Source organism: Myotis brandtii, unplaced genomic scaffold (assembly GCF_000412655.1).
Source record: "Myotis brandtii unplaced genomic scaffold, ASM41265v1 scaffold1270, whole genome shotgun sequence".
NCBI lineage: Eukaryota > Metazoa > Chordata > Mammalia > Chiroptera > Vespertilionidae > Myotis > Myotis brandtii.
In genome coordinates this window covers 255,329-274,564 of record NW_005354465.1, presented here as the reverse complement: position 1 = coordinate 274,564, position 19,236 = coordinate 255,329, and the positions used below count along the sequence as shown (strand labels likewise).

The 19,236-nt window shown below is 44.4% G+C and overlaps 1 protein-coding gene across 6 annotated transcripts in view; it reads right to left on the bottom strand.

The window, feature by feature from the left end:
* FAM219A (family with sequence similarity 219, member A) overlaps positions 1-19,236 on the bottom strand; it is a 50,404-nt gene that overhangs the window by 9,703 nt on the left and 21,465 nt on the right. Inside the window, exon 1 of one of the 6 annotated variants that reach the window (XM_005859521.2) lies at positions 18,362-18,448. The exons of the other annotated variants lie outside the window; for them this stretch is intronic. The gene's annotated coding sequence lies outside the window, so the exon portion shown is untranslated. Of the gene's footprint in view, positions 1-18,361; positions 18,449-19,236 lie in introns of those variants that run through there. 6 annotated transcript variants of the gene reach the window in all.

The window sequence follows — 19,236 nt, the reverse complement described above, 5'->3', positions numbered from 1 at the left end:
TGTAAACGATTGGAAATAGTTTGCTGAGCAACGTTTAATCTTTCTGCAAGTTGTTTTTGAGTTTGATACACATCTTCATCCAATAATGCTTGTAATTGTTGGTCTTCAAACTTTTTCAGTTGACCTGAACATTCTTTGTCTTTAACATAGAAATCATCACTTTTAAAGCATTTATTTATTAAAAAAAATTTATATTATTGACTTTTTTTGTGTGTGTACAGAGAGGAAGGGAGAGGAATAGAGAGTTAGAAACATTGATGAGAGAGAAACATCGATCAGTTGCCTCCTGCACACACTCTACTGGGGATGTGCCCGCAACCAAGGTACATGCCCTTGAGCAGAATTGAACCTGAGACCTTTCAGTCCACAGGCCGACGCTCTATTCACTGAGCCAAACTGGTTAGGGATAAAGCATTTAAACCAGCATTCACAAGTATCTTGAGATGGAGCATGTTCACCATAAGCTTCCCGAAGTATACGATAACTTTCAGCAGCACTTTTCTTCAAAATAATGAATTAAAACTTCCCGCAAATGCTTTTTGGCACGAAATTCGACATTTTTAGGTATAAAAATATCAGAAAATTTGACATATGAAGTTTTGAAGCTTGTTGTCAATACAACAAAATAGCATACATGTCAAATCGCATATATATATCAACATATGGGTAACTCCACCTATTGAAAAAAATCTGCATTATTAATTGGTACATCTAGTATACTCATTATGGTAGCTTTTGTTCCCTTTAGAATGAGGCAGTGGAAACGAAAACATGCTTGTCACCAAGGGGAAAGGGAAAAGTCTAGAATATTTGGGAGGGAAATCCTGACCTTATCTGTGTTCCTTAAAGACACCTAGAGCACAAGGCCCTGCGTGGGCTGTGTTCGCAAGTTCCTGAGGGCAGAACCTGGGCTTCTGTCCTCTGCTCTGACCCCCAACCCTTAGCTGTGGTTGAGGTGGACCCGGCAGGAGGCTCTGTGCTGGAAAGGTTGTGTGCCGCAGTGGCTGCATCTCAAGCAACTTCCCAGGCCACAAACCTTTCCAATCCTTATCCTTTGCCTCCCTGGCTCAGCTCCTCCTTGGGAGACTTCTTACTGACAGCACCTGTTCCCTGAAGCCTTGGAGAAGCAGGCTCTAGTGGCCCTTACATGCCTCTCTGCAGCCAAAACAGCCTGGCAGGGGCTACCGGTAGGAAACATGGAGACCGGACAGTTTGGGCTCTGGCTTTCCCTTCAGGCCACAGGGAGGGCTCACTCCCAAAGCAACCTGAGGAGGCTTCTCAAAGGTGCCTGTGGGACCCTACCAGGGAAGCATTGGCACCTTTACAATGTCCTAGTCACATTACTTTTTCTGTAGCATTTGTCACATGTCACACATCCCACATCCATTTGGAAGTCGTTTCCTTCACTGGCTTTCAGGACACTCATTTCTATCTCATCCCACAGTCCTTTGCTTCCTCTGCAGAGTCCTGACCTCAGTCCTCCTCCTATCTCTCTGGGGAACCCTGATATCTCCTACAGCTTGGATTAACATGTTCACACTGATGACTTCTAAATCTATAGCCTTCCAATCATGCATCTTCTCCATAACCCTCCACCCCATCCATCCCATGAGAGTGTTAAGCCTCACTGTCATTTCCCTGGGCTGACTTTTAAAGCACAAGCCCTTGGGCATTTGGGGCTAATTTTTTCCTTCCCGGTACAGATAAGTTCATCAATTTCTTCTCTCAGACTGGAGGTACTTGGCAGCAATGATAACATTGCAGGAAGGATGGGGCCTGTCTGGGGGCTGGGAAGCTATTGAGCAACTCTGGTCACAAGGACCCACATGTGGTCCTCCAGGACACAGGGCGGGTCCTGGTGCCATTTGATCCCTGAGTGAAAATGCCAGTCCCTTATGGTCATGAGCCAGGGTGCAAAGCCCTAGACCAAGAGGCCACATGCAAAGCCCACCAGGCAGCATCTCCCAGTCACTGTCCATGATGGAAGGCCATCTGAGTGGCAAGAACAAAGATCTTGGGCACTGTGCCTGCAAACTCAAGCCTTTTTTTTTGTGGGCTTCCTGTATGTCTTTCCTGAGAGATGTAGCCAATGCACTATGATCATCACATGGAAATGTAATCAGGGAGATTAAATGTGAAATATTCATGAATATAAGTATCAGAGAGGAACCCAGGCAGAAGGAAGCATCTGGCTCCAAGAAGTCAGGGAGAATTTAAAATGTCCCCAAGGACATCTGACAGGAGTTAGATCCGGGAACTAGAGTGGGGATTAGCAAGATTATTAATAAACACTCGGCAGAGACAGACATTGAAATTCATCTCTAATAGCAACCCATGTTTCTGCAACCCTTCAAATTCTCCACCGACTATAGAAATGATTAATAGTCCTGTCTTACTGTTTCTGGAACAGGATATATATAGGCTAATGGCCAGTGCAGAGCCAATATAACTACAGGAAGGCAAAAGTGCCAGAAGAATTCTTAGACTTAGTCCAGTCCAGTGATTTTCATTAAACTATGTTCCCTAACCCTGTGCACTGGGAGGGGCTGAGTGCAAGAAGGGACCAATAGGAGGTGGTCTGGCTTCTCTTAAACCAGAGTAGATCTACTTTTATTTCATTTACATATCAGCCTTTCCACAGGATTTTAGTTGGAGAAAGGGTTCTGTTGCTTAAAAAAAAAAGTTGCCCTGACTGGTTTGGCTCAGTGGATAGAGCATGGGCCTATGGACTGAAAGGTCCTGGGTTCGATTCTGGTCAAGGGCATGTACCTTGGTTGCTGGCACATTTCCAGTGGGAGGTGTACAGGAGGCAGCTGATCAATGTTTCTCTCTCATTGATGTTTCTAACTATCCCTCTCCCATCTCTCTGTAAAAAATCAATAAAATGTATTTTTTTTAAAAAAATATATTTTATTGATTTTTTACAGAGAGGAAGGGAGAGAGATAGAGAGTCAGAAACATCGATGAGTGAGAAACATCGATCAGCCGCCTCCTGCACATCCCCCACTGGGGATGTGCCCGCAACCCAGGTACATGCCCTTGACCGGAATCGAACCCGGGACCCTTCAGTCTGTAGGCCGACGCTCTATCCACTGAGCCAAACCGGTTTCGGCTAAAATGTATTTTTAAAAAAAGTTAAAACCCACTGATTTAATCCAATCTAGTTTTTAAAAAATATTTTATTATAGAAATTTATTAAACTTACACAAAAGTAGAGAAAACAATACTGTATAGTGAGATCCTGGTTGACTATCCTTAGCTTCAACAAATATCAACTTAACCCATTCTTTTTATAAATCCCAGCTCCTCCATTTACTAGTTGTGTGATCTGGGTGTCAGTTTCCTCATCTTTAAAATGGTACTAATACTAATGCTTATGCCAAAGGTTCTTGTGAGGCTAACATGAGTTAATATATGCAAGCACTTAGAATAGCACTCAGTATAGTACACACCGAGCACTCTATCTGTGCTGGCCCACACAATCCTGGACAGTGTGCCCTGGGAATGACTTACCCACAGCTGCAGCCCTGGCATCACATAGGTTGGGGCCTGGCTTATGCGGGAAGGTATCTGTGGAAAGGTGTTCTCTCCACAGGGTGAGGAGGGGCCTGACCCAGGGGGCATGCTGACTCCTTTCTCTCCTTACTCCACTATGCTGCAATTGCCTCTCACTTATTTAACAATGGCAGGCCCAGGGCTCATAAAGATAAATAGAAAATAGGCCCATTCTTAAGGAGTTCCCAGTAATTATCAATAAAGGCAACAGGAGCCATAGAAAAGTAGAGGAAAGTAACAAAGAGAAAACTTCACAGAGGAAGCCACTTTAATAGTTCTCAAAATATTAGTTCACCAGTTAGCTTAAGAGGAAGGAGAAAGGACATTCAGGCAACATCTGCAAAGGCTCTGAAGCATAGAACTAACATTGCATATTCACAGGAAAGTCAGTACTTCGTTATAGTTGAAACCTAGAGGTATGATGAAAAGTGGCAGGAAATAAAGTCATGGTGTCAGGAGGGCTCAGATGGTAGGAGAAGATGGGCCTTGACTTTGTTCTTTACTCAGAATATAATGGGAAACCAACAAAACCTTAAACAGGACAGTAACATGATCAGATTTGAGATGTAGAAGGATCCTCTAATAGCCATGCAGAAGATGGATGGCAGGGGGATGAGACTGGAGGTAAGGATAATTAGGAAACTATTGCAACAGTGCTAACAAAAGATGGCAGGGACTTGCACTGAGCAGAAGAAGATAAAAGGACAGGAAGGAGGATGTTAAGGAGGGTAAAATTGGTGGACTTTCAAGAGAAAAGGTAGAAAAAGGAGTCCAGACATTCCTAGTTTTCTGCCTGGAGTAATTGGGAAAAGGATACTAATTAGTAAGACAGACAATGAAGGGGAAGGCACAGCTACTCTGCCAGGAAAAATCAGATGAATTCAGTTTGGGACATGTTGAGTTGTTTTTTTTTTAAATTTTTTGTTAATCCTCACCTGAGGATATTTTTTTCCATTGATTTTTAGAGAGAATGGGAGGGTGGGAGAGGAAGGGAGAGGGAGAGATAGAAACATCAATGATGAGAGAGAATAATTGATTGGCTGCCTCCCACATGCCCCACACTGGGGATCGAGCTCACAACCCGGGCATGTGCCCTGACTGGGAATTGAACTGTGTGACCTCCTGGTTCATGGGTCCATGCTCAACCCTTGAGCCACATGGGCTGAGCTATTTTTCCATTGATTTTTAGAGAGGGTGGAAGGGAGAGAGACAAAGAGAGTGCAAAACATCAATGTGATAGAGACACATTGATTGGTTGCCTTCATACATGCCCCCAACCAGGGCTGGATTGAGTCTGCAACTGAGGGACATGCCCGTGACCGGAATCAAACCCAGGGCCCTTCAGTCCACAGGCCGATGCTCTTTTCACTGAACCAAACTGGCTAGGGCTGGAACATGTTGATTTCTAAAGTGTCTTTTGTTCTCTCTCTCTCTCTCTCTCAATTCAATTTAAAAAAATATCCTCAGGTGAGGATTTTTTAAAAAAGTGTCTTTTGGACATCAGCATTTGAAATTTGGGATCTCAGGAAAGAGATATGGGCTGCTGGTGATGGAAGCCACAAAGGAGAACAAGCCACCTCAGAGAGACTGAGGAGAGTGATTAAAGACAAGAATCAAGGATGGGACACTGGGGAATACCCAACTGTAGGGAATGAGTGCAAGAAGGAGACTGAGTAGAAGCAGAAAGATGAGATGTGGGAAAATAGCTAGGAAACCATTTAAGTAGAGTTTCAAAGTGGAAGAAATCGACAGTGTCAAATAAACAGATGGATCTATAAGATAAAGACAATATTTAGAAATAAGAAAGTCATAGATGGCCTCAGCAAGCACAGTTTTAATTAAAGGGTAGGAACAGAGTCCAGATTACAGGGGATTTACGAGGAAATGGGAGATAACGAAGTAGAAATGGAACACAGGCTATTCTTTCAAGGAGCCAGACTGAGAAGTGAAGAAATGAGAATGAATAACAGCCAGAGAAGGTTTTGGAGTTGAAGGATTTCTTTGGAGCTATGGAACACCACTGTGCTGGGCTGAGGGGAAAGAAGCTGGGTAGAAAATATGTTTGATGAGAAATGATCTTTGGAGAGTCAAGAGGAGATGGATCAGAGGAGGAAGGCTCTTCACTGAAATGGAAGGGAGGTGAAGATAGGCGGGGGCGGGGGGGCGGTTGCAGATAATATGGAGGCGGAAAGATGGGTGGGTAGAAGGTTAAGGAGGACCATTCTTAAAGCCTAGTTAGGTAAAGGAAGGAGTTGAATACTACAGGGATGGAAAAAGAGGGATACTTGGTGGCTGGCCAGGAATGGAAGATCAGACTGGCTGGGCTCCCAGCTACAAATACTCATCTTTCACCCACCCTTGATCTTCCACGGGATGAAAGATGCTCTCCGTGGTGCTGAACAATTCTGCCTTTGTTTTGTGGAGTGCCCATGAATGATTCAGGGTAGAGACATGACTCAATTTTAGCTTTCCTACAGGAAAGGCAACCTCTGTCCTAGCCTCCAAGCACTAATTCTCAGGATGATGGAAATTGAAATGGATTTAAAATGAGGTATGAAGAGGCAGAGCAATTGCACAAACATCATCTAACCTTTCTTTGCTGAATACACATGACTTTTCCTCTAGTTTTAGGAGCAGAGGCAGTTCTGAGTTGTGAAATGCTGGAAGGCTACTTCTAGAATAGAGTCATGTCTATAGCCTGTTCAGTTCGCCTGGGCACAAGCAGGAAGTAGGACAGACTTAGAGCATAACCAGGGCCAGGAAGACAGATAGTGCTGATAAGGAACCAGAAAAGCAGGTAAGACCAGGAGCTCAGACCACTCTTTGACAGGTGAGCACAGCATGATATTGGCATCAAAGACTGACTCTGTTTCTCTCACAGTTTGTCCAGAGGTCAGCTCAGAAACTACCCGTGCTGTGGTTCCCCTGTTCAGGGTTATGTCACTCTCCCAAAGTATCTTTTGGCAGTGGATAGGGATAAGCATATTTAGATATCATATTTTAGAGAGATATACAATGCCTTTATGTCCAATGTCCATGGCTGGGCAGAATCTTTTTAAAAAAAATATATTTTATTGATTTTTTATAGAGAGGAAGGGAGAGGGATAGAGAGTTAGAAACATTGATAAGAGAGAAACATCGATCAGCTGCCTCCTGCACACTCCCCACTGGGGATGTGCCCACAACCAAGGTACATGCCCTTGACCGGAATCGAACCTGGGACCCTTCAGTCCACAAGCCAACACTCTATCCACTGAGCCAAACTGGTCAGGGCTGGGCAGAATCTTAATCTCCTGTCCAAGAATATTCAGTAGCAATGTAGGCATTGGTTAGACCTCTTTACTTTCCTGAAGATGGCTGTTCATTCAGCATCTAAGCCGGCATTCCCATCTGTCTCTGACTCCACACCTCAACATGAGAATCATTTGGACAATGATAGCTTTTACTCTGTAGTATGACCTGAAGTCCTGAGTGCCATTTTCTGAGTCTAACTGTTGGGCAACTCCCACTATTATTTTCCCACCTCCCCTTCACCACCAAGCTTTAGTATTTTTGTGGTGACTGTTGTTATTGGGAAAACCAAAATGGAGGAAGGTGCTGCTCACCCCAGGTCTACTAACCATCAACTCTAGACACAGTAAGTTTAATAGATCTATTATAAAGTAATACATGCTAAAACTTTTAAAAAGTCACTTTTAGTTTCACCACCTTGACATAACCTCTGTTAATGTTTTAGTGTATTTGAGTCTTGTGTGTGTACTCTAGGGTTTCCCTTCTCTAGGAGCTAGTGGTGGGCCTCATGGTCACAGAGGTGGACCTCCAGGTACCATGTTGGTTCCATGTGGTCCCACCCCAGCTTGGACTAGGTGGGGCCAATCAGTCTCCAGACTGGGTTTTAGGCTCTGGTTCTAGAGCTTGCCCTACCCTTCCAAGGTTTGCCTACAAGCCTGACCTTAGACACTATGAGAAAACCGTGTCTTTATAGTTAGTCTCCTTTGTTGCTTAAACTATCTTGAGTTGGATTTTGTTCCAGTAACTAGAGAGTATCAACTAATACATGTACACAGAACAACATTTAAAAAATATACCACACTCTATCTTATATTATGTATTTTTAAAAATTAGTATTAGAAAATAATCAACTCTCTATAATTTTGTAAGCATCAGTTTAATGGCTGTATAATATCCATAGAGGGGATATACAATAACTTTTTAACCATTCACTTATTTAGGATATTCAGATTGTTTGCAAATTTCACTATAAGAAATAATGCTACATTGAAACATATATATATATATATATACACACACACACACACACACACACACATTTAGGATCATTTCCTACATCAAGTAGAATTACTAAGTAAAAAACACGAGCATTTTTAAGATTCTTGATACATATTGCCAAACTGCTTTCCCAGAGGATTATTCCCATTTATAATGCCTTGAATCATGTCTGAGAGCTACAGCTGGTTTTTAATATTTTACTTTTCACTGTTTGTCAGGGAATTTCAGGTCATCACATCTACCCATCATTTTCCAAGAGAGCTCTGCTCCAATCCTTATTTACCTGGTTCCCTCTGGGGAATCTTCTTTCAAAGGATATAACTTCCTCTGAGCATCACCTGCCAGACAAAATACTCCTGACTGGAGGCTACCGATTAAAAACAAAAGGCGGGAAGACTTTGCTGCACTGAAGCTTGGGAATGGCTCCAAATGGAGCACCAGTACTGCCTAGTAGCTGGTTACTGTGCTTCAGCTGGCACTTGGCCTATGCCAGCACATCAGCTGTAGGAGCTGTAATTGCCAGGAGGCAAACTTCACAGAGTGAGCCTCCCTTGCTTTCAGACTTGGCATGGGAGAATTAGCCAAAATGGCTCTGGAGTTATTCCAGTGGGAGTGTCAGCTCCTACTCCCTTCCCCATTATTTATTATTTTGGGGGAAAAAAAAGCTATTCGGAAACACAGGATAATCAAATATATGAAGCTAGTACTAGGATGTCAAAGAACTGGATTCATTTTTGAAATGGGGAGACAAGATACCAGTGAGTTTTTAAAAAGGAGATTTAGAATCCTGTTCTGCCTTCTTCATGGGTAGGACTGCTTTTCTAGATTGATGTTCTGCTATTCATTCCTGTTCCCACTCACGGGAAATCCCTATAACCAAGAAGCCTTCGTTTGGGATATAGGACAAATACTTCAATTCGGGAATACCCACTGTAGCAGCTGTGGCTTGAGGGAAGCCTGTGCATAAAGGCCTAGGAGACAAGTCTTATGACCCAGGTGGCAGGAGCCAGAGCAAGAAATTGAGAAGCCTTGGTTCCTCAGAGAGGCCTGGCTTGACCTCACCCCTCCATTCCCACCCTTAAGCTCATCTCCTGAGCCAGACGTTGAGGAGGCTCCTGCCTTACCTTAGACCAGCTAGATACATAGGTGTTGGCCTATACAGTCCTGTGACCTAAAAGGTTTTTGAGCCCCACATCCTGCCGCTCAGCCCCTTCCTCCCATTTCAGCCTCTTTAGGAAAAGACCATCTCACTTAATGGACAAAGGGATGAAGGTCTAAACTTCTTTTTTTTTGTTTTGTTAATCCTCACCCAAGGATATTTTTCAATTGATCTTTTAGAGAGAGTGGAAGAGACAGGGAAACACAGAGAGAAACATCGATGGGAGAGAAACTCATCGATTGGTTGCTTCCTGCACTTGCTCCAATCAGAGCCCAGGTCAGGGAGGAGCCTGCAACCAAGGTATGTGCCCTTGACCAGAATCAAACCTGGGACCCTTTGGTCCATAGGCCAACACTCTATCCATTGAGCCAAACGACTAGGTAAACTTTTCAAAAAATAAATCAACAATGGTTAAAATGGTAATTTTTATTTTGTGTATATTTTACCACAATAAAAAAATAAAAGAAAAAAAGATTGATTGGCAGGGCCTGAAGGAAGAGAAAATGGTGTGAGGGTGAGTGGTGGGGAGAAAGCAGTCCATTTTCCTCTTTTTTATTCAGGTTCAGCTAACACAGATTTTGGGGATGAGGGCTTTCATAGGAGAGGGGAAATGATCCTAAAATCAAGGGGGCTGGAGGGTCTGGGGGATTCTGGGTTGAGTTTCTGGAGGCCTTTTACTCAGTAGGGCCCAGAGGAGGGGAAGAAGGGAACCAGATGTTTAGGGCTAACAGAGCTTTAGGGAGCATTGTCCAGAGGACCTTTCCATTTCCTTCCAAGATGTGGAATCCATTTCCCTAAGGTAAGAAAGGAGACATAGGGCACTGAGGAGAGATGCTACACAGAAATCAATAAAGGGCCCTTGGCTGGAGAGTCCTTGAGACTGGTGCCCAGCCCTGTGCAAGGCACTGAGCTGAAGCAGGAGAAATGTCAGTAGACACTGATGTTTCATCTGGGCTAGACCGACTTATAGATCCTCATCTAGATCTTGGTCCCACATTTCACCAGAGAATTTTGGTAATTTTGATTACTCACGGAACTATGCCTGGTCTGCACTGGTTCATTAATCTTTTAGATTCCTTGATTTCCCAAGAAAGCAAAGTAATAGTCAGGCAGTCTATGGGATGCTTTTGCAGAGCTGCCATCTCTGATCCCTTTCCTTTGGCCTTGGAAGAGTAAAGAGCTACTTGTCTTCAATGAACCATGGACTTGGAGGGCTGGTATTGAATAGCTTCTCCCCTGTGGCATTTCCTGCTCCTGCTCCTCCTCTCCTTTTCAGCCTGTTCTAACTTTCTAACCTCCATTATGCCTGGCAAGCCCCACTTTTTGCTCACAAAGACAGCTCAGTTCTCTGGCCAGAGCAGCTTCCTATTCTTTCCTTTTTGTCATCCTAATAATTAAACTTTGGTGAGCTTGCCACATGTTAAAAATGCTTGATATTCATGAATACCAATAAGGGACAGGCAGGGCGCAATGTATTTTGGGGAGAGAAAAACATCAAGACCTGATTCTTGCCAAGGAGACTTCAGTCTAAAGGTGGGAGCTGATAAGCACACAAACTAGCATATTTAAGGTGGAGAAAGGAGCGTGAGAGGCAGGAAGGCATGAAGGGTGATCAGGCCTGGGCAGAAGCCTGGTTAAACCAGAATTGTGGGCATTAGGTAACTGGGTACTTTGGCAAGAGGATTTAGAGCAATGACTGGCTCAGCTCTGGGGCTCGGACTCTACTTTTACTACTTTTAGTTGCTGCTGCTGCTGCAGCTGCTACAACCCCTACTCTGCCACAAGGGTGGGCTGAGTACAGCAGGGGCTTTCCTTTACCATGAGATACACAAACAAGCCTCCCACAGAGAAGGGTTAAGAGGCTCTAGGTGGGTGGCTGGGGAAGTGTTTTTATTGGGAAGGCAAATAGGGATTCAGTCCTACAGTGTTTAACAGAGAGATATGTGGCTCTGTTGAAACAAATTCTCATTGCATCCAACTAAACCTAGGGCCAGCAATCACTGTCACTAGGGCCTGCTTTGCTCAGCAAGGAAGTCAATATTAAGGGCCCCTGGAAGCTCAGTCCAAAAGTAAAGGAGGTTGGAGAGGGTTAACCAAGAGGTCAGTTTGTGAGGGTGTGTGTTTATGTGTGTGTGTGTGTGTGTGTGTGAAGGGGGGGGGAGGGCCGGGGGACAGGAGTAGCCAGTTGGTGGTGGAAGAGTAGGGGGAAGGGAGATTCTAGCCTAGCACAAGCTCAAGGCAAGTTTTTAGCCATGAAGCTATGCATCTCTCCAAGCATACTCATCTGTTAAGCTAGATGGGGTCCCTAATTCCTGGGGTCCCTGACTCAGGGTGATAGAGAGCCTTTCCCTGCCCACCTGCCACTTTCTGGTGCAGTGACACTGACTGGCTAACTCAAGGGTACAACCTCATTCCTGAGGAATCCATAGGAAGAGGCCCTGGAACAACCAATAACCAACACCCACCCAAAAAGCCTCCCTACTGCTCAGCAGCCCACACCTCTGAGGAATACCTCCTTTGCTCTCACTACATCCCCATGCAGGTCCTCCCTACCTGTGCTGCCTTCACTTCTAGACAGCTCTGACACACCTTCACAGCCTGCATCACTCCACACCTGCTAAGCCTATCTCTGTATCTCTAGGATAGTGCTTTTTAAACATTAATGTGCATAAAGTCACCTGGGATATTGTTTAAATGCAGATTCTGATTCGGTAAGTCTGGAGTGGAGCCTGAGTGTCTGCATTTCATAGGAGCTCCCAGGTGAGACCAATGCTCTTAGCACAGGGACCACACTTTGAATGGCAGGGCTCTAAGCCAGCCTCTACACCCACACCATCCCAGACAAGTCCCTCAAAGACCTCTCTTCCCCAACCTTAACTTGGTTATATCCTTATTGTGAAAAGAGGACATGGTTTGGTAGGGGAGGAGGTAGGAAGACCACCCAAAGCTCATGTTGGGGAGGCAGCTCTGCTAAGAGCTCTAGCTGGGCCCAGGAAGGGAGTAGTTCAAAACAACTTAGCCCCAGTATGATTCTTCTAGAATTTATCAAATCATTTAGATAATATTGCTTGCTTGAATATCTGCTATATGTACAGCTATGGTGCTGGGTGCTTTATATATATTTTCTCATTCAATCCTCCTAAAAGACTAAGTAAGGTAAATATCATTCCCATTTTAAAAGTGAAGAACCAGGTTGTATAAAGTAATATATTCAAAGTCACACCTTGAAGGTAGTAACACTAGGATTTGAATCTAATTTGCTCATCTCTTGTACCCTCCTCAGAGACATCAGATAAAGTCATGAGCTTAACAGCATATCAGAACTACACAACTATAGAACTGTTGTTTTGTTAAGCAGGTACTTGAAGGCTGCTACTAGTCTAATTATGTCTTCAGTGCTCAACACACACATGGAGCTCCTCTTTAGAAAATGGCATGGATGCTTTCTGTTCACCAACTTTCTGCTCAAAGAATTCTCCATACGAAGGAAATATTGAAGCCACTGAAGTAATCAATAACTCAAGAAGGTGAGAGAGAGAGAGAGAGAGAGGGAGAGAGAGAGAGAAAGAGAGAGAGAGCAGTACAAGAAAAGGAGAGATAAAAAGTCTCAGCCACCAAAATTCAGTTCTGGTCTCACATTTCAGGGGCACTTACATTTTAGGCACTATAATGGGTGGTGTGGATACAAAGGTAATATGATCTCTGTCCATGAAGAGCTCATAGACCAGTGATTAGGGCAAATGAATAAGCAGATAATTTTAATAATATGCCAAGTGCTAGAACAGAGGTTTGTATAGAGTGTTGTAAGTACACAGGACAGAAACACCTATCCTACCCTGGGAAATTAGGGAAGACTTCTTCAAAGAAAGCTGAGGCATGAAGGATGCGTAGAAGGTAGAAGTGAACCAGATGAAGAAGAAAGGAATAGGGAGTAAAAAGGAAAGAAAGAAGTGAGGAGGAAGACATGCATGACTATATAGCAGGCAAAGGGAATAGCTCAATTTTGCTGGAATGGCAGAGGGTAAAGTGGCAAGGTGATGAGACTAGAACAGGAGGAAGACTTAATATCATGAAGGGCTTTATAAGGCATGTTTGAGGCTTTGGACTTTAACTGGAAATAATGGGGAGCTATTGAAGGATTTTCAGCCCATTGTCAGATATTTTTTCATTGTCAGTTTTTTATAGACAGATCACTCTGGGAGCCACGTGGAGAGAATGGGAAGGAATGATTAAACTGTAGGCAGGAGACCAAATAAGAGGCATTGCAAGAGGTGATAAAGGTTTAAAAAAGTCAGAGTCAGTGGACTTGGAAAAAGGGGAAGTCACACTGCCAGGCCTCAGTGGCTGATTAGATCTGGGTTTGAGGGTAAAGACCCAGGCAAAGATGACTCCCAGGTTTCCTCCTGGCTCAGGTGACTGGGTGAATTGTGATGCCACCAAACAAGAGAGAGAAAAAGACGTAAGAGCAAGTTCTAATGATTTTGTTTTGTGCAGGGGTATGTGTATGTCTATAGATATGAAGGGTCAGAGGAAAGAACTCCTGGAGGAGCACTTACATGATGGGAGAAACTAGAGGATGGTTGAGCATAGGGGAAAGAACCAGCGGAGAAGGACCAGATGTGTGAAGACATCAAGTAAGAGAACTCAAGACACACTGTTCTCCAGTTTGCTGAGGTTTCAGCAAGAATTTTATTTTGTTTTTAAGAGTTATGGGTCTGATCCTTGGGAGGTTCGAGACTCCCCACAGAAAGAAGCCATTCAGTAGAGAAGTCCAGCCGTGGTCCAGAGATCATGGCAGGTCTGCTATTTCTTAAAAGGTGTGGGCAAGCCCTAGCTGGTTTGGCTCAGTGAATAGAGCATCGGCCTGCGGACTGAAGTGTCCCGGGTTTGATTCTGGGCACATGCCTGGGTTGTGAGCTCAATCCCCAATAGGGGGCATGCAGGAGGCAGCCAATAAATGATTCTTTCTCATCATTGATGTTTCTATCTCTCTCTCCCTCTCCCTTCCTCCCTGAAATCAATATATATATACAAGGATGGGCTGAAGGCAAGGGAGGGTGACCAGGGCCTGGCCAACCTTGAAGTAACAGCAAGAAGAGAGGTGAGTAATTGCCCCAAATTCTGGCTGCATCACAGTCCCCTGACTTAGCCTTGGATCATCCACCCCAGACGATGGCAAAAAGCAGCAAAGACCCTGGGCTTCTAATTTTTGGGGCAGGAGGCCTGCACATACCTAGCAGGAGCAGCCTGGGAATCCAGGACAGAGTAGAGCAGGCTGCATTGAGATTTTTCTAGAACACCTGTTCTGAATACCTGTTCCACCAACTATGACTATCCAGCAGAGGCTCAACCTGGGAACCTATACTCTAAGTGGTTATGATTATGTGATGATTATGATTTCTCACTTTAAAAACCTTCAATAATATTTTTCTGTAAAAACAAAGTAAAACTGAAGAAACACTTGACTTCATTATGAATCCATCCCTCAGGTACAGTAATGGAGTCAGTAACTGCATTACTCCACTGTGAGAAAAGTTAAGAACCATGCAGTTAAAATTGTTTCTCTTCTGTCTCCTACATCCAAACACTGGAACCTACAGGTGAGCAGGCAGGACACTGAGGTATATTAAAGCCAGGTTTGCATTAGGGCAGAGGACTGGAAACCTCAATGAGGTCAGACTGACTGCTCCCAAAATCTTGACCTTGGGGGCTTCTTGCTTTTTTAAAACATGTCTTGGGGATGGAGAGACTGTGTTTGGCTATTTACAAAAATAGGTCTGAAAATGCTGCCGGAGTTGAATGAATGTTTTATGCTATTTGATGCACTTGAAACAAGCCCATTTATTTTATTATTTTTTAAATTTTGCTGTGAAAGGATGCTCGTTCTGTAGGGTTAAATCTTGGTTACAATTAGAAAGAAAACTTCAAAAGTTCCTGGGTTTCCTGGCAGGGGAACAATGCTTTCTCTTCACTCCACAGCCTTGTAGCAGTCAGAGGTTAGTTACAAGGCCTCACATCTGGGCTTCAAAGAAGCACAGAATAACCATTTCCAGGCATATTTTGGCTTTTATATGAACACCTAATTTCACAGGAAGTAGAAACCTGCCTTGTTCACATGATGACTTCCACTTTCCCCTCCTATTCCCTCCTATCTTTCACTTCAATGAACACCTAAGCATTGGATCCTCAGTGATTTTATCTTATTCCAGTGTTTAGGAGAGTAATTTTCAACTCCTTGTTCATCTAGGTAGGACTTAGACCAGTTCTTTCTCTACAGACAGGAGAGAACTGATGGTCTATGGAAAGAACCTGAAAATCCATGGATCCCAGTCTACAGTCAACCCTGGGCTGCTCTGGATTCTGAAAGAATTTTGCCACCCCCTCCCCTCCCTGGCCTGGCTCCAGCCAGCTGCAGATTGTCTGGATCGAGCTGCTTCGACACACTGATGTTATCGGACTCACGGTGCCTGGAGCATGCAGATAGGAACAGGCAATGGCGCCGTCTCACCGGATGCAGTAATGTAATTTAGTTTCTGAAATCCAAGTATAAAATCTTGAAAGCTGACATTTTTTATCTACCTCAGGAGGGGTGTGATGGTTTGGAATTCCCAGTGGAACCATCTAAATAGGGAAGTGGCTTATGTCATGTATAAATAAACAGTTCAAAGCAATGGAAACACATACAGAGAGGATTGTAGGGAAAATAAGTGCCTAGTCTTTCTTGCCTCCTCCCGCTCCCTCCTCTGAGCTGTGCTGCCAGGTGAGGACCACTCCATTGGTGTGAACCCCAGGCAGGGGCTAGAAGTGTCGCTCATGAGCATTCCTGTGAGAGTCCCCTGTGCTATGGAGATGGAACAAGCACCAGCCTCCCCCAAGGGCATGCCATGGCACTTTAAGTGGGTTTCAACTAGCCCTTTCTTTGAAAGGAGTCATTCAAACTAAGCTAAGAATGGTGGCAAAGAAGCAGTCACTCACCTTCCCCTCTGTTTCCCCAACCTCATCTCCTGCACTCTTCCCCCACCTCAGTATGCTTTGTATCACCAGTCTTCTTTGCTCCTGGTAGATTACCTTCCCACCTCATGGCTAGATCTTACTCATCCTTCAGGCCTTGGGTGACACATCACCCCTTAAAAGAAGTTTCCCATCAATACCAGGCCCCTCTATAATATACTCTCACAGTCCCTCCCTCCCATACATTTCTTTCATACATGTATCAAGTTTTACTTAAATGATTACTTGTATAATTATTTGTTTCATAAATCTTCATAAAGGCAGGGACCATGCCTTTCTCCACTGTATCCTCCCAGTGCCTAGCATAGAGAATGAAGGGCCATAATCTTATAACAGATAAACAGATTTCCTTCTACTTTGTTTGAAGCCACAGCAATGATATTCCTGTAACAGAGAGGTGGTGAAAGGCCGGTGGCCTGCCAGGCTGCGCCGGGGCTTGTCTAATGGTGTCCCAGATAGATGTGGCATTGTGTACTTATGGTAGTGCCACTTCATCTATGTAAGCCTCTGGCCAGGGGCTGAAAGATTACCTTCCAGGAAATTATTTTGGAGAACAGCCAATGTAGGAGTCCTCAAAACCTTCACTCACTTGCTTACTTGAAGGTTTGGCCTAGTTTAAACCCCACTTAAGGTCCATGGTCAAAGCAGCAGCTCAACCCCAGGTCAACTTCTTCTGGGGACTAATCACCAGCTGAGCAGACAGAGCTTTCTCTGTGATTCAAAGGCCAAGCTCTGATTTTGCTTGCAGATCAGATATGGACTCCTACTTGGGCCTTTATATGAGTAAGGTCTAACTCATTGTTGAGTATTAGAGGAGTGGGCAGCCATCTTAGAAGCTAAACAATCAGGAAATCCTTTGGAGAGATAGAGAAATAGGGCTGCTCCGATCCTTTGTTCAAAGAGCTTTTTGACAGTGTGGGATGTGCAACCATGTTTATGAAGCAGGGAAGCTCTTGGGAGTTCAGATATAAGGGTAAGGTGATGGCAAAGGAAAACACAAGAAACCTTCCTGAACAGTAAACAAAACCTCTGGCTAGAGAGTAGGCCTGTGTATTCCAGTTTTGCCTGTGAACGGCACTGACTTTGAGAATCTAGACCAATGGTTCTCAACCTTCCTAATGCCACGACCCTTTAATACAGTTCCTCATGTTGTGGTGACCCCCAATTTCATTGTTACAAATTGAACATAATTAAAGCATAGTGATTAATCACAAAAACAATATGTAATTATATATGTGTTTTCCGATGGTCTTAGGCGACCCCTGTGAAAGGGTCTTTCGACCCCCAAAGGGGTCGCGACCCACAGGTTGAGAACTGCTGGTCTAGACAGATCATTTCACTCTCTGAGCTCACAGGTTTGTTTTTATTCAGACCCTGAGATTCTAAAAAGAGCCTCCAGGGCAGAAAGTAAATGAGTTGTCCCAGGTCAATGCCAGATGGCAGTCCTGGGATTAGAATTCACGGGCCCTTCTTTCCAGCCAGCTGTTCCCTCCCCTGAGTCCTGAAATGTTTCTTCTCTTGAATGCTCAGGATTGTATTCAATTTAGTAAGGTTTGTGGTCACATAATCACTGCTCCTAAATAAAACAATGACTGCAGAGCATCCGCTGTAAGGAAGGCAAACATGGGGGATGTGGAGGGGGTGGACACCTTTGCCCCTGAGAGAACAGGCCAAAAGCAAACTGTGGATCAGGTTAGGCCTGTTCTACTTTAACAAAAACCAACACAAACAACTCTCGTGGGAATCTGACAGAGTCCTCATCTGTTCTCTCTTTTTTCTCTCTAGGCTTCCTTGTGTATCAAAAGCCTGTGCTTGATTCCATAGTAAGGGCCTCTCCTGGAAGCTGGAATACACTATTTCTAGAGGCAAGAGAGGGGCTAGGTTGAGATACAGTCTGGATCCAGATCCTCTGAGCATCTTTCCATCAATAAATTAATTATTACATTGTTAATGTTCCCATTTCCAGGAGTGTCAGGGGTAGGGGCAACCCTAGTCCTTCCAGCCCAAACTCTGATAGGTCCACTCATAGCTTAGGAAACACCAGATATTCTTTTCTCCTCCCTGCTCTTTCCTGTCCCACTATGATTGGCTGGTGCTAAGACAGGGAGCCTGCCTGCAGTTTCACTATTGCTTTAACACCCATTTCTTTGGCCAGGAAGTTCTTTGAGGTATAAGGCATGTCAAATGGCCTTTGGGCTCAGAGATTGCCTTCAATAAGGGATCCCCAAGCCTCTAAAAGGTGAAGAAAGCAATGGAAGAGAGCCTTGCACAAGGCCCAGAGCAGGGCTGCTTGGCAGGGATGGGATCCTGAGTTTTTTCACTCAGCTTCAATTTAGGCAGACTTACCTTCCTCCTCACTCACCAGGCAGACAATCAAAGTGAGAGCATAGTAATTTCATTTGCTGGTTCCGATTCATTTAGCCATGGAAGAGGCCTGGAGGTAGAGGAGGAAATTTCAACTAGAAAATCAAATCCCTGGTAAATGATTATGATTCCTCTGCCCTTCCAGACTCCTCACACACATACTTCTCCTCTAGATGATTTGGGGGAATTGGGGAGGACCCCTCTACTGTGGTAATTTAACTCTCCTCTCTCTAGGGGCCATGTGTATGGCTAGGGAGGAGGTGGCAGGTTGTGAGGCTCCAGACTCACCAGTTTCATTTCTGCTTCTACTTGCTACATCTACCACCTTCCACCTTATTTTCAATGTCCTTCCCCTAAAAATGATGTCTTTAAATCAAGTGTATTCCCAATGCCAGGCCAAAGGTACAGTGATGCAAAGTTGTAGCTGCAGGCCTTGAAACTTGCTCAGTATTTCCCTTTAGTTTCCCCTGCCTCATACTCCTCATTCTTACACTGAAGAGGGCAGTGCAGGGGCACTAAAGACAAAGGCCCATTTCACATTCCCTTGTCCCACTTCTCTTACCCTCCCCCCAGAGTCTCACAGCTTTGAGGTATCAAGGTGTCAGGCCCTGGCTAAGCCCACCTCAGGAGTTGACGTGGTTGTCTTTTTTTTTTTTTAATACATTTTATTGATTTTTTTTACAGAGACGAAGGGAGAGGAATAGAGAGTTAGAAACATCAATGAGAGAAACATTGATCAGCTGCCTCCTGCACACCTCCCACTGGAAATGTGCCAGCAACCAAGGTACATGCCCTTGACCGGAATCGAACCCAGGACCTTTCAGTCTGCAGGCCGACGCTCTATCCACTGAGCCAAA